A 16763-nucleotide genomic window follows, 5' to 3' on the forward strand; every position below is an offset into this window, starting at 1 on the left:
AACTGCTGATTGTCTGTGGTTTTGTATGGGTAAAACATCAATCTAACTATAAAGTCTGTGTAACCTTTGGTTTTCTCAGAAAATATATATCTGTGTGTGTGAGACTTTTATGACTTACCTAAGTGGAAGTCGTATTTAAATAGTAGCAGAGAGAATACACAAAAAGAGCACTAATCTGGACAGAACAGGTGCCACTGTTGAGTCCTGTGACTGGGAACAGAGGTGTGCCCTTCACTCCCCATTTAGGTCACAAAAACGTGCATGTGCCCCCCAAAAATCCCACACCTTCATTTGCTCACTCTGTTATTTTTTAGCTGTCCCTATAGGGCTTCATCAACCACTACAAGCTTCCAGTCATTGATGTGAGTGCTTTGTCTCACTGTGTTGTGCTTGTGTCTCCATGTCTTTGTGACCATATATTTAGAACTGTCTTTGAAACCCATCCAGATAAGATTGATGCTCACATGTTTTGCGACACATTTTCTATATATTTCCTTTGAGTCAGTATCTTCACAACCTGGTTAAACGTGTGCTTTCAAGCTTTCATGTTTTGACCAATAAGCCTTACCAATGTAAATTAAAGAAACCCATATGGCAACAATGCCCCAACAAATACATACAAGACTCATGTAGCCTCTTTAAAACAGTATTTTAATTAGTAGAGATTTTCATCAAATTTACTTGTCTGATATTCTACAAACTATCATTTGCAGATATTTTTTCAAAATGTGCGTAGGAAAGAATCAATTAACTTTGTACATCAGCACTTCATTCCTGTCAAGTTTTGAAAACGTTACTTGTCTGTATGCTTTGTGGTGTACGATGTGCCATGAATGAATGAAAAACAATTTGCTGCACAAATAATGAAACCCATTTTAAAGATTACTAAAAAGGAGTTGAAAAGACTCGCTGTAAATGGACCATCTAGATAGCAGCAACGACTGTTGACTTTGTAGATTGAACTCCAAGTAATATCAGCTGTTACAGATGAGTCTAGAAGATGGAACAGTCACCTGTAACATCAGCACTAGGCTTTGTCTAACCAGTTCTCCAGTAGGTTTCTGAATATGAGCATCCCATTAGGCAATGTCGACATTAGTTTGCTACATTTTCCTTTCCAATAGCCATCCTACTAGGACATGTCATATTGTTTAAAAGTCTCTGGTAAGTAAAATTAAGTGCAAGAGCTGTACTCTTTAATGTGTCCAGATTAGTTTGGTGTCTGACTCTTTTGTTAATCCAGACACCCAGGCTTATGAATGATGGGACACATTCCTTTTTTTCTTTACCCAAGTATTATCAGTCCTTACTATTTACTTTAGGGCAACCCATTATTATCTTTGATTTTGCACTGTAAATTTCGATATTACGGATATTACTATAGATCACAAGTGAATGGAATAATCTTTGGGATCCGATGGCTGTCTGATGAAGTATGATGATAGCTGTGTTTTGAAGTACTTCTATCTTGGCATCTGCTTGCTTTGGTGGAAAAACTCTTGCGGTTGTAAGTGCCTTACTTATTTAAGCTAAATACAGATTGAAAGTTAGCTGGGCTAGGTTGTACCGTTGTTTCAGGCCCCTTTTTGTTAGTATTTTCACAGTGGTGACCCATTTTGAGGAAACATTTATTTTCACCCAGGTATCTGTGTGGAGACTGTATCAAGTTAAGTAGGGGGGACAAAATGTCCCATTTGGCTAGCTTAGACCACAGTCTACCCCTATCAACATTATCACAGGCTGTTATGTCAATAAAAGCTGTGTATTATGATGGTGCAGTTTTAAACTTTGCTTGGTCCACCACTGAGGCCAATAAAGAAGATTGTCCTTTATGCCTTTTCTTTTCTGAAAGCTGTTTGTGTTGCTGGAATCCATTTTTTTTAAAGCCTACTGTTCTTCTCTTCATTTGCAATTTTTGCAGAACATTTGCCTTTGATATCCAGGAAAGTAATAAGACGGAAGCTCTCTGAACAATTTCAAGCTTTCTTTTAATGGGTGGATACTACTAAGAGCCTGTCCAGTTGCCTGATATAGTGTTGCAGCCAAGGCAATTATTGAAGAGTGTTACAGTAATTCTACCCATTCTGATTTTGCTAATTTAAAAATGTATTCTGGTAGACCATTCGGCCAGGGGGCCCCTGTGGAATGAATTCATTTCTTGGCATTGTCTACCGTTTTGCACATTATCAAGGTCTCAGTGAGATCTTTCATAATTTCTCTCTGCACTGATCTGATGTCCTTTACATTTCCTGTTGCTAATCTGTTGTGCATATATCATTTTTAAATATGGCTTTCCCAGTTGGCTGTTGTTATCTTTATGATTGACAAATGAGATTTCTTATGTGATATTTGGTTTACCATGAGAGAAAATGTCCTTGGGTTTTTTGATATTACAGGCTTCATGTAACTTAATCCATTACCCTTTTTTTATTATTCTCTTATTTCTGATAGTTTCTTTCTGTATGACCTTCTTATTGCTTTTATTTTCTCTTTTAATTCAGTATCTGACTTTTTGTAGCACTAGTATATAAGATGCGTGTTCAGTTGCCTTTTCTGGTACCTGATGTCCTTCCCTCAAATGCCAGTGACTTGTATGAATTCCCTGGGTGGACTCAACTTCTCTGTCTCTGAGAGGAGGGCAGCAGTAAGGGCATTCATTGGTCCCACCATTGTATGGAGATTTCCATCTGTCACAAATTTGCCTGAAAATCCTTGTTGGGCGATTAACAGCTTCCTGTAAAACTTTGTACAGTATTAAGCATTGATCCTTTTCACTGTGCCTTAAATATTGCACTTTTCAAACAATTACTCTAGATAGGATAAAGACAATGTCAATTACTAGAGACAGGATGATGACAATCTGCAGCATCAAAAATGCATTCCATTCTATTTTACCATTAAATACCATTTTTTTCAAACCGTTCTGGAAGAAGGTCCCATATCTATCTGAGTTCTTTTATATTTTTCTCATTGTATGTCCACCATTAGATATACTTCTGGCTACGGGTCTGGCTGTGCTATTTAATTAATCCAAATTAGTTTTATGCTGACCTCTTTTGTTAATCTAGATGCCCAGGTGTTTAAGTGGCTGGGCCCTCTTCATTTTTATTTTACTCAGGTGCCACAAGCCCTTCTTGCTTACTTTATGGCCATATATCATTATCTTTGAATTATTTTGCACTGTTAATTCTGATGTTATAGATGTTAAAATAGACCACCAGTGAAACCAATCATCTTTGAAGTCCAATGGGTGTCTGGTCAAGTACAAAGGTATCATTGGCGTATTGGAGTACTTATATCTCGTTGTCTGTTAGCTTTGGGGAAAGCCTCATGTTGTTGTGATGCAGGAAGCCGTGCTAGAATGCACCCTTGTTTCAGTGTTCAACTTGTTAGTATCTTCATGACCCATTTTGAAGAAACCTTGACTACACTCAATTCCTTTTTCCTTTCCAGAAGCTGTTTATGTTGGTAGAATCAAATTGTTTTCCAAAGCCCACTGTTCTAAGTCTTGAGTTACAATTTTTGCCAAACGTTTGCCTTTGATATCCATCAGTGTAATAACACTGGAGTTCTCTGGGAGATAGTGAGAGCCCTGTTTATGGACGGCTACTAACAAGGAGCCTCTCCAGTTTCCCGGTATAGTGTTTTAGGTAAGGCAATTGTTGAAGAATTGTAATAGTATTTCTGCCTATTTCGATTTTGCTAGTTTCAAGATGTACACTGGTAAGCCATTTGGACAGAGGCCCTGCCGAACGGATTCTTTGCTTGGCATTTGCTACCATTTTCCATGTATTAAATGCTCAGTGAGACCTCCCATTATCTCTCTTTGAAACTTTCTGATGTTTTATCTGTTTAGTGTTGGTAATGTGTTGTGCATATACCATTTTTTTAAATATAGCTTGTCCATATGGCTGTGTTAATTTATGAGCGGCGATTGATGTCGTATGTGATATTTCGCTTACTGTTAGCCAACGTTTCCTTGTTTTTTTTGATGTTACAGATCATATAATTTAATCCATTGCCTTTGTTCAAATAATCTCTTTTTTTCTGAGAGTTTCTGTCTCTATGACCGTTTTGGTGCTTTTATATTCTCATTTCATTTAATATCTGACTTATTATAGCACTGGTACTTAAGGGTCTTGTTCGGTTGCCTTTTCAGGTATCTGATGCCTTTCCCTCAAACACCAGTGGCTATTATGAATTCCTTGTGTTGACTCGACTTCTCTGTCTCTGAGAGAAGGGATATCAGTGTGGACATTAATTTATTCCTACTGTTTGATGGAGATTTCATTTGCCACAAATTTCTATGAAAATCCTTGGTGGGAGACTAACAACTTCCTGTAAAAGTTCATACAATATTAAGCATTGATCCTTTGCATTATTTTTTACAAAGTGCAATTTTCTAACAATTACCAGGGTTAGGATGAACACAATGTCATTAGGCTAATGACAATCTGCTGCATCAAAAATGCATAGCATTCTGTGATATTTTGCCATTTCGTGCCATTTTTTTCAAAACAGTTCTGGAAAGAGATCCCATTCCTATCTGAGGCCTTTTATATTTTTGTTTTTAGTATGAGCCATGTCCACCTTTAAATATACTTCTGGCTACGAGTCTGGCCAAACTCTTTAATGAGTCCAAATGAGCTTTACGCTGGGCTCTTTCGTTAATCCAGATATCCAGGTATTTAAATGATTGGGCCCTCTTTAGTTTTGTTTTATCCAGGTGCCACAAGCCCTCCTTGTTTAATTAATGGTCAAATATCATTATCCTTAATTTGGCACTGATAATTGTGACCACAAGTGAATCCAATGATCTTCCAAGTCCTATTGGTGTCCGGACAAGCATGATGGTATGATCTGTATAGTGGAGTACTTATATCTTGGTGTCTGGTACCTTTGAAGAAAAGTTCTTGCTGTTATGAGTGCATTACGTAAATCATATAAATATAGATTGAAAAGAAGCGGTACTAGAATGTACCTGTGTGCCAGGCCCCGTTTTGTTAGTAATTTCTCAGTGGTGACCCATTTCTAGTAAACTTTGATTGTCCTCAATGCCTTTGCCTTTCCGGAAGCTGTTTTGGATACTGGAAACAATGTGTTTTCAAAGCCCACTGTTCTAGCTCTTAATTTACAATTTTTGGAACACATTTGCCTTTGATTTCCATTAGAGTTATAAGACGGAAGTTGTCTGGGAGATTGTGAGAGCCATTCTTATGGATTGGTACTGAAAAGGAGCTGCTCCAGTTGCCTGGTATATTGGTGCAGCTAAGGCAGGTATTGCAGAGGGGTAATAGTAACACTGCACTGGCAGGTTGTTTAGTCTGGGGTCCCCTGGGATGCCTTTCATGGCCCTGTCTATGATTTTCCACATTATTAAGGGCTCAGTGAGATCTTCCATGATCTGTCTTTGCAATGGTCTGACATCCTTTCTGTTTAGTGTTGATAATCTCTTGTGCATATATTGTTTTTATTTTAATATAGCTTTCCCATTTTAATTTACTGCTTCATATAATGGAATTCATTGTCTTTCTTCTATTAATCTCTTTATTCCTGAGAATTCCTTTCTGTGTCACCTTCCCAGTGGTTTTATTTTCTCTTTTCATTCAAATTCTGACTTACTGTAGCACTGGTATCCAAAAAACTTGTTTTTTGCCTATTCAGGTACCTGATGTCCTTCCCTGAAACGTCAGTGGCTAATATAAATTCCCAATGTGGACGCAATTTCTTTGTCGCTGAAAGGAGAGACACTAGTGTGGACATTAATGTTTCCCAAGTTTGCTGGAGTTTTGCATTTACCATGAATTTACCTGAAAATCCTTGGTGGGAGGATAATGGCAGTCTGCAGCATCAAAAGGTATTGCATGCTAAGAATTTGTTTTGCCATTAAATAGATTTTTTTCAAAACAGATCTGGAATGGGATCCCATACCTATCTGAGGCCCTTTATATTTTTGCCTTTAGTATGGGCCATGTCCATCCTTAAATATACTTCTGGGTCTAGCCATGCTTTTTAATGAGTCCAAATGAGCTTCATGCTGGCCTCTTTGTTACTCCAGATGCCCAGGGATTTAAATAATTCAGCCCTCTCATTGTTTTTTAACCCAGGTGCCACAAGCCCTTCTTATATACTTTATGGTCAAATAATATCTATGATTTTGCATTGTTAACTGTGATGTTGTTGACGTTACAATAGACCACAAACAAATTCTGTGATCTTTGGAGTCCTATGGGTGTCAGGCCAAATATGATGCTATCATCAGCGTATTGCATCACTTGTATCTTGAAGCCTGCTAGCTTTAGGGAAAAGGATCCTACTGTTGTGAGTGCCTTATTTATGTGAGCTAAATATAGATTGTAAAGAAGCGGGCAAGATTGCGGCTCTTGTTTCAGGCCTCAATTTGTTTGTATCTTCTCAGTGGTGATCCATTTAATTTTGAAGCAAGAACTCAAGTGATGGTATAGTAGCTGGATTAAGGTTAGGATCAGAAAATGGTGATAATTAAGAACATGTATTGAATGGGGTGCCCCAATGGGAGCCGTGAGTGTGAAGACGACATATTGTACATCAGTCTGGCCGCTGGTTGGGCTAAGGGAAAACAAGAACAAAAAATTGAAGCAAACTCCAACATCTACACCATGGGGACTCACATACATTTTCCCAGGGGCCAAAAAGTTTGGTCTGTGACATGCCTGGGGGCCGCATTGATGCCAGGGTAGTGGCGGTCGGGTAGGGTGGCTAGGGGGATTGATGGCAAGGTAGGTGTAGGGGAAGCAAAGGATATACATCTAGTGGCTGAAATAAACAATAGAAAACCAGAAAACCTGGAATTAGTCCCGCTTACCCACTTTTCCAAATTGTGTGATCCTAGGCAATTGTTTAGTGTCACTTTCCCGCCTTTTTCTGCATTATCACATTTAAGATGACCTCGAAATACATGATTCATGTATGATAGGAACCCAGGACACCCATAAAGTGCACATACCAAGTGACTTGCCTCTTTAATTTACTATTGGTGGTGTTCTCAGGGTAAGGGAAATAATTAATGTTTCCAAATTTGTTTCCAAATGTATGTTTGAAAATTATAACTTTTAAATGAATACATCTCAATGCACTGATAAAATAAATTGTACTAAGACGAAAAGGTTCTGCATGTTAGCTAAATACACTTTTTTAATTTTGAAGCGACTGTCTTAGTTTTACACTTATGCTGCAAGATGTCTTTAAAAATAAAGGCGTTTCTAAAGTTAAGTGCAAGATCCCTAGTTACATCCTTTCTTTAACACCAATTAAGTTTGAAATAAATGATAAATAAATGATTGTGTATGTATTTAATATTTTTGTTTATGCGGTCGAGCAAACAGCTGCCCAGTGCTCATGTTGCCCCAGGGGCCGCATGTAAAGGTCAGAGGGGCCGCATGAGGCCCGCGGGCAGTACTTTGAGTATCCCTGATCTACACCAAGGTCTGTAAGTTTAAACACTGTGGGGGTCATTACGACCCCGGCGGTCGGCCATAATGTGGCGGTAAGTACTTGCTGCCACATTAAGCCAACCCGCCAATCTACCACTCCGACCGCCACGTTGGTAACAGCCGCCGGGCTGGAGATGGATATCTCCAGCCCGGCAGCCCCCATTGTTCTGCCTGCGGGATTATGACCCTGCCTACTGCCATGGTTTTCGTGGCATTCGTACTGCCACGAAAACCATGGCGGTAGGCCATATCATTGACATGGAGTATCTTCCCTGTCACTGATAGGGGTCCTCCCTACCTCTCCAGTTACCTCCCCCGCCCCTCCTACATCCATGCCCCCTATACACACACACACACACACACACACGCATACACACACTCATTCACACATACATGCATGCATGCATACATCCAATCACACACACATCCACACACACTTCCAAACATACACTCAGACACGCATTCATATTTCACAACATACACCCACTCACACGTCCGTACATGCACACACGCATTTAACACTCAACACACACCGGCATTCACGCACACACATACATTCACACCCCCCCCACACACACACACAACACCCCACACCCCCCTCCCCTCTCCCCTGTTGGAGACCCGACTTACCTGGAGCCAGGGTGTTCTCTGGCAGGAGACGGGACGTGGCGCTGCTAGTGGCAGCAGCGCCCGCCAGCAGAACACCGCCAGGCTGTATTATTTCTCATAATATCTCTGGCGGTGGTCTACCTGCATTGCGCTGCTGGTGGTAGCAGCGCCACCTTACAGCCATCCGCTGGCATGGTCACAGACAGATTTCCGCGATTCTTGTGGCGGAAATCCTGCTGTGGTCATAATATGGCGGACGGCTCGTAGCTGCGGCAATGGTCTTTTGGCAGTCATGGCCGCAGCTGTAGCTGGTTTTTACCACCAAAGTTATAATGTGGGCCTGTATGAGGGACATATCATTCTACAACATTGTTTTATATGCCCTACTTGTAACTGCAAATGTTTGATTTTTGTGCACTAGAAAAAAACATTAGTCTCTCTGCTAACAATAATGATTGACAACATCAGATAAACAGGTATTGGCAAAGCCAGTAGGTCTGAGTTGAATGTGAAAATTCATGTAAATGCAGGCATTCAGAATGTATGTGTATATGCAGCAGCACATCAGAGGTCAAGGAAATCTTCAGTATAGCCTTGCTTTTACTTCTGTTTAATGTAGACCATAGGACATGAATATAATGATGACTGGATAATGAAGGAGCTTTCATTATATCCTACAATGTACTCAAGTGCCTGTATATTAACAAGTATACATCTTGTACATCTCCTAATTACTTTTTGTTTATCACATCTGGGTCATTATAAGGTGATGTTAGGATCAGGCTCGAACTTAAGACAGGATAAAAGCAATTATTAATGTTTTCTGCAGTAACAAAGGATGCTTTCTACGTACAATGCATGTGTTGGATAAAGAATTAATTGTGACAAAAAGTGTGAGGGTTAATTGTTTCATTAACACGTAAGATAGTCTCTCACACATTCACTGCAAAAACATAGAAGGCGGAATTATGCACCAAGCAAAATGATGCTTTGAGAGAATTACTCCTCTGGCATGATCTAAGATGATTGGAAGATGTTAATCCAGATTGGCCAATGTTTGAAGGGGGTTGATGCAAAGCCGCTGTAGTGTCGTGTGAGACTTATACTTTTTGATGCAGCTTTGCGTCAAAACATTTACTGCCAGTTTGCGTCATTCCTGAGCTCCAGCCGGGCTCCATATTTATGGTATGATGCATGCCGGTGCTAAGGATTGGCTAGTGTCAAAAGAAAAGACGCTAGCCAGGAGGGGGTGGCGGTAGGGGAATATGGCATTAGCGTGCCAGGAATGACGCTAGGCTGGTTAATGCCAATATATATATGGTATTAACCAGCCTAGCATCATATCTTGACGAATGCACCCCAAAATGACTCATTTCTTAGTAAAGACAGGAGCCATGCCCACCACCGCAATGGCCATGGCCAGGGGACTAGCGTCCCCTGGGCATGGCCATTACACACAGTGCCATGCAGGGGGTCCCATGTAAGGGGCCCCCAATGGCACAGAAGAAAAAACCAATACTTATCCATACTTACCCAGGATGGGATACCCCATCATTTGGTGTCCCTCTGGTGTGTGTAGGGGTGTACCTGGGGCTTTGGGTAGGCACCTGTACTTCCATTCCATGGTGTTTAGCCATGGAAATGGGTCCACAGGTTCCCTAACAACTGGTCAGACCCAGGCATTAAATAATGGTGCTAAGAAGGCTTAGCATCATTATTTGGGTCTGCCTACTCTGTGCGCATTATTTTTGCGCTGGAGTAATAAGTCGTTAAGGGGTTAGTGTGATATTGTGGATGGGAACGCCTGCCTTGCATCTAATTAGCGCAAGGTAGTTCAGTGCATCGAAAATATGCCACTAAGCCCTATATTTTGACGCTAGACAGTTCTAGCATAAAAATATAAACATGGAGTTAACTTTGCACCGTTTTAGCACTAGGACCCTTGCAGTTCTGAGTGGACTTAAAAGAGAGAGCGCGTAACTTGTTGGGAGGTGTCAAGGTGTGGTTGTTAACAGTTATGACGTATTCTGAGCAGTGTGTGATCGTTTGCTGAGGAATAAAGACATCTAATATAGAGCTCTGTGTGTTGCATGTTCTTTCGCATACTTCCAGGCTGGGGAGGACGCTATAGCTGGCGAAGAATAAGGGATATGGACCCCAAAGAAACAAGGCTCCTCTCCCTGAGAGTTTGTAAAGATACAGCAAACTGCTTGTGCGTGCCACATGCGCCGAAATCAGTAGGAAACATTTCAAAGTAGCGTGTGTGGAGTCAAAGCCGTGCTCCAGCCTATATACGCCCCTCAAAGAAGTGGAATGCACTGCAAAAAAATAGCATTTGAAATGCACACCAAAACACATTGGTAAGGCTGAAAGAAGAAAGACTGTCACACCATAAGAGCCATCATCCATACAGAGCGAAACGCTAAAGGCAGTGACAACCAGGTACGATGCAAAAAGCTAAACGCAACAGCGATCAAGTGCGAGAAACTGAATCATTACTCATCGACCATGCTTACAGAAGTAGCAACTCCAGGTGAACAGTGGCCACCATCTAAACAGCATATACTCTCGACGGCAGTAGAAAAGAGAGAAAAGTATGATGCAGGTGTGTTTCTGAAACCACCACTGCCATTCGACACTTCCAAAAAACAGAATATTGGTGATAGGTGGACCCCACAGATCGAGACGTTCAATGACTTCATAGATGCTTTAGAGGAAGTAGATGATAAGAAAATCAATAAGTATTTAAAGAACCTTGTCGGTGTAAAAGAAGTATTGAAGACAATCTCACAGACTGATACAGTAACATACCGTCAGATCTAAGAAGCATTGAATACCAAGTTCAGTCCAACACTGAATGTTGACTATGAAAGGTATATTTTCAATCAAGCGATAAAGCAAGCCGGTGAAACGATGGATGAGTTTGTTGAAAGACTTGATGTGCTCATCAAACACTGTAAGTTTAGTGAATTTAACGATGAAGAGGCCATACGCCTTAGAGTCATCAATGGCTGCCTGTCAGACTCTTTCAGAAGGCGCATGTTGAGAGAGACGTTCAGTTTAGAAAAAGTACTAATGGCTGCAAGAGCTGGTAAAAGAGCAGATCGGCAAGCTGCTGTTATGGAAGCAGGAATAGCGAAAAATGAATCAGTGTTGGTCATGAAAAACAAGCACCATAGCCAAGCAGATGCATGCAAGTTGACGTCATCAATGAAGAAACAGTTTTGTTTCCAATATGGATTTTTGATATCCCCATAAGGGTAAGTACAGAACAGGCATGCAAAGGTTGCAGAAAAGAAAACCACTTTATAAAGGTTTGCAAAGTGAAAGAGAAACCAAATATGTCACCGCAAGAAGAGAAAATAGACGCTGGAAAGTTTCAGAAGCATTCTTGTCACAGCCACAAGGCCAGAACCCACCACCAGTTACTACAAGCAGAAGGTAGACCTAGTCAATCATCGTCAAGCTTGTCCTGCAAAAGCTCTTCAACATTATTACCAAGCGCCAATAAAGAAAATGGATGTGCGATGATGTCCACCAAAGGACTCCAGATGCTTGTTGGTTTAGCTGCGTGCAAGGAAAAACACAAGACAAAGATAGATCATCAAACGATACAAACAAGTTCATTTGGTCATGCTTAAAGATTATAATAAATGTCAATGGTTGCCCCATAACCTTCATCACAGACAGTGGTACATCATGCCAGTTGAGAATTTTAATAACCTATCTTCTGTGCCATGCCTCAACCTGTCAAAGACGAAGTTCTACATGTGGGCTGCTGCTAAACCTTTACAGAGTCAAGGGTCATTCACAGCATCAATGCGGTACAAAACAGTGTCCATGCAAGCGACGGTTCATGTTTTTTAAGGAACTTTGTCCTGTGCATGCCTACTCAGTTTTGTCACTGCTGCTGACTTGGAACTGATATCTCTTAATTTCAACCTACGCACTCAGTCCGAAATGATAAGACAGTTTCCGTCATTGTTTCATGGCCTAGAATGACTCAAAACAATGAAAGTGCGATTTCAAATTAACAAGGACGTTCACCCTGTTGCCCTGCAGCACCACAGAATTGCCTTTCATTTGCAAGACGCTGTTGAGGAAGAACTGAAAACATTGTTGCAGCATGACATCATTGAGCGTTCCACCCATCCTACACCATGGGTTTCACCCATAGTGGTGGTGTCAAAAAAGGACAGTGGAGGTGCATTGTGCATCTTTGTTGATACACACCAGGGCAGCAAAGCCATAAAGTGAGAAAAACACCATGATCCACACATAGCAGACATGATCATGCAACTAAATGGTGCCAAAGTCTTTCCTTGCCTTGTCTTGAATAAGGGATAACACCAACTCAAGCTTCAAGAGAACCTCAGGTACATCACTACTTTTTTGACTCATGTTGGGATGAATTTTGGAGTGCCGTCAGCTACAGAGATATTTCAGGGTATCATACATCAATCAATCTAACCTGTCACACATGCTTTTAACTACAATGATGACATACTGGTGTTTGGAGCAACACAGGAGGAGCATGGCAAAGCTCTCACACGTGTGGCAATTGCTTGTTGATGCAGGTCTCACTCTGAACTTAACAAAGTGTGAGTTTCACAAGAACAAGCTTAAATTCTTTGGGACATATCCTCTGGTGGGGGAATGACTGCTGACCCAGATAAAGTGCAAGTACTGTCAGCAATGTGTCCCCCGCAAGATGTCACCATACTGTGTTCCTTCATGGGCATGGCCAGTTATTGCTCACACTACATTCTTGACCTTGCCACAGTGAGTGCCCCTTTTATGGAGTGGACAAAACAAAATGTCCCTTTTCAGTGGTCTGCCTAATGTGATCAGAGTTTCGAAAAAAATAAACATGTGATTGAAAACGCAACTGAGATGGCCTATTTTGACCTCAAGTTGTATACTGAGATCACTGTGGATGCGAGCCCAGTGGAGCTGGGGGCGATCCTTGCTCAATATAATGGTCATCTGAATGCTTAGAAACACATTGTGGCCTATGCCAGTTGAAGCCTGTCTGACACAGAATGTGCCTATTCTCAGCTGAAGGAGAGTCTGTTATCGTGTGGGCCTGCGAACATTTTCATGTGTTTCTTTACGGAAAATGTTTTACCATCATTATGGACTACCAATCGCTACTCACTAGCTTTGGGAACCTGAAAGCCAAGATGCCCTTTGCATTGAGAGGTGGGGGTTGCGACTGAAAGACTATGACTGTGTGTTTGTACACAAGCCAGGTAAAGATCAGAACCCTGCTGATTACTTCTCACGAGTACCTCTACAGAGACATAGTTTGACATCCAAAACTGTTGCAGGTACATTAATTTAATTGTGAGGGCCAGCACACTGACAGCCTTATCTATTGAACAGATTATTGCTGCAGCTAATGCTGATAAGAACATGCTTATTCTTAAAGTCACCATCTCAAATCAGTCATGGAAGAATATACGACCTCTGGCTGACGATACTGAATTTCAGAAATTCAAAAATGTACCGGACTAACTGTCTGTGACCAAGGACGGCATTGTATTGAGAGGCTGGAGAACAGAACTACTAGAGAGCCTATGACAGAAATTCATTGAACTAGCCCATGAAGGACATTGTGGTATTGTAGCCACCAAAAGAGCCCTAAGAGGCCGAGTGTTGGTCCTGCACCTAGACGAGAAGTTGAGAAGGGACTAAAGGAGTGCCATCTTTGCAACTGCCTTTCTCCAAAGGTAACACAACACCCACTGACAATGTCTGACCTTCCCACACTGGCTTGTGAAAGAGTTGCAATTGATTTCTTTGGCCGTTAGGAAATAAACATGATCTTTAGGCAGTAATTGCTGAGTACTTACGCTATCCTAAAGTGGTGGAATTATTGTCAACCACCCATGACAAGGTCATTGAGGAAAAAATCTTCGCAGCATGTGGTATCCCTGCCATTCTCAAATCTGACAATGGCCCGCACTTCAATAGCTCAGAATTCAAAGAGTTTCTAATCAAACTAAATGTCAAACATCAAAAGAGAACACCCCTTTGGCCCCAAACCAATGGCGTTGTTGAATGATTCATGAGTACCTTCAAGGGGGTAATGAAACAAGCATTGATGGAGGGAATGGAGCTGAATGAAGCCCTGTGTCAAGCCCTCCATGCATATCGCTCAACTCCTCACTCAACTAGTGAGAGTCCTGCCACCTTGCTATTTGGGAGAGCCATCAGAACCAAATTACCACAGTGGACTGATCCTTAAATGCTGATAGGGTTCGTGTTCTGGACACTTCTCGGAAGTGCAAGATGAAAACATATGCCCATTGGCTTCGACGAGCTCAGGAAGAAGTGTTTGATGAAGGTGACTGGGTCCCTAACAAGCAGAAACAAAAGCAGACACTCCGTTTGCTGCCCATCCTATGAGGGGCTGAGGGTGGTGACGTGCAAAGGCCACATGGTGACAGAACATTGTCCCGGAAAGTTCATCACACAGGACTTGTCGCTCCTGCAATTATGGTGAGGCGACCCCGCCTGACAGCCTGGCTAGTGTAAGCAACTCGACGACTCATTCAAGACATATGATAAAACTATTGTTTGTACTTTTTATTTAACAAGGCGGAGAGGTAGTGTCGTGAGACAAGGTGCGCTAGGACCCTTGTGGTTCTGGGTGGACCTAAGAGAGGGATCACATAACTGTTGGGAGGTGTCAAGATGTGGTTATTAACAGTTATGATGTAATCACAATGTGTTCTCATATGCTGAGGAATATAGACATGTAATCCAGAGCACATGTGTGTTTTTTTGCATGCTCCGGGGCAGGGGAGGATGCTACAGTCCCTATTATTATATACTGTAAGCAACAGGTATTGCAGACAGCTGTGCCATCAATCCATATCAAAAACTAAAGGAGGAAAGTGAGATGACATGCATGCTACAGTTGTCTGTGTGCCATCAGTTGGTCAGAGGTTGACTGAATCTTTCATCCTTCAAATGGTAATAAAACAAACACCATTCATCTCAGTTAATGACACCTGTAATTAGTGTCATTAAACATTTGGATATTAAGCATGCACCAATTACAGTTCTCCTTTTACACATAATTCAGTTCTCCTTATTGACATAAGTTGTATAACCTGTTTTTCTTCCAGCGGCTGTATCTATGTTCTATGTATTCATTTATAGAATTAATACAGTGCAGGCCAAACCAGAAGCATAATTCAGCAAAGTTGATTTTTTTTAACTTCAAAAACACTGTGTGATCGGAGATTCACAGAAAGGAAGTTAAGCAGTAGCAGTTAAGAAAACACAGTTGTCAGGGAAGACACACCTGGAGTGAGTCATATAGATCCATAATGCTGTTTACAAAGGAGAAAGTTCCTGAATTCTGGAGCTTGATTCACATATCTCAACATAGAATAACCTTCTTTGTTAGAAATCCTTGTAGTGTACTTTTTATTTTAAATCCTGACTATTGTATTAGGTAAGTACAACTTTCATTTTCGTCCTAAATTTGATTGAGTATTTGATTTTCCATGCCTCTGCTTCAAACAGTATGTAAAAACATTCCTGTCTTGTTTTGCTATATGAATTGTATGTTACATATGAGAGTCACCCTCATGAAGGCAACAATAGGCATGCAAATAGTTATATGTTATTGTCCCTTCCAGATTAAGTCTTTTGTTTGAGCACAAAGTTATTGTTGGTCAGCAAGTTATTGGGTCTATTTTTTTTCAGGTTTTGGATTCTGACTTTTACATTCACAGGACACCTTGCAAAATAGATAAATGACATTCTGAATTTGCAGTTCAATATTTGATTTTTCTTTTCCTGATTAATGGGGCATATTATTATTAAATGTATAGATACAACTGAAAATAATTGAAATAAACAAACAAATGATACCAGACCCAACTTTCCCCACGCTACAAAAGTGCAGTTAAAGCCTTAAAAACACCCTTGCATGTTACAGTGTTGCATGTACACAAATAAGATTCTAACACTTGAAAAAAATGGGGAGCTGTAATTATTTAATTGGAGCAACATATTCATCCATAATTAATTTATAATAGATGGGTTTTTTACCCATACTCCCATACCCATTCACAGACTTAAGGGAATATGCACCAGTTTCTGTTGTACACATCTCCATTAGTGCTGGACAAACACTGTTACAACTAAATAACTTCCACAAATGTCTCCCAACTAATTCACAGGATTAGCCACCACCTGACTTTCTTCTAAGATATTCTTGAACCACATTTTTGAATTCCATCCTCGTTTTGTTTTCACCATGGATGATGGGTGCCGCTGACAGTCCCACCTCACTGACCTTTCAGAATCAGTACCTTTCTGCTTCTACTCAACCATTCTGCCATTGTAAATAAACAATATGGTTTGCTTAAACGTTTATGTATTCCTCACTCTCCAGTACCTTTTTCTCTTGACTGAGTGTTGCTTACCTCTCAAAGCAGTCCACTCCTCTTCTCATCTGTGAGGAAATAGCTATCATGTTGTACAAGGTGTTGTCCATTTCATGGTTGGTGTTTGGAGTACAATGTGGTGTGCAACGCTATTGCTGAGCAGGCTTTGGGACACTGAGAAAAGAGAGGAACTAAGTTATTACCTAATTTTGGCAATGTTTGCGATTCTATAGATGAATCCTATTTTATCAATATAACCTGAATGCTGCTGGGA

This window comes from Pleurodeles waltl, chromosome 4_2, assembly GCF_031143425.1.
Source record: "Pleurodeles waltl isolate 20211129_DDA chromosome 4_2, aPleWal1.hap1.20221129, whole genome shotgun sequence".
Lineage (NCBI taxonomy): Eukaryota > Metazoa > Chordata > Amphibia > Caudata > Salamandridae > Pleurodeles > Pleurodeles waltl.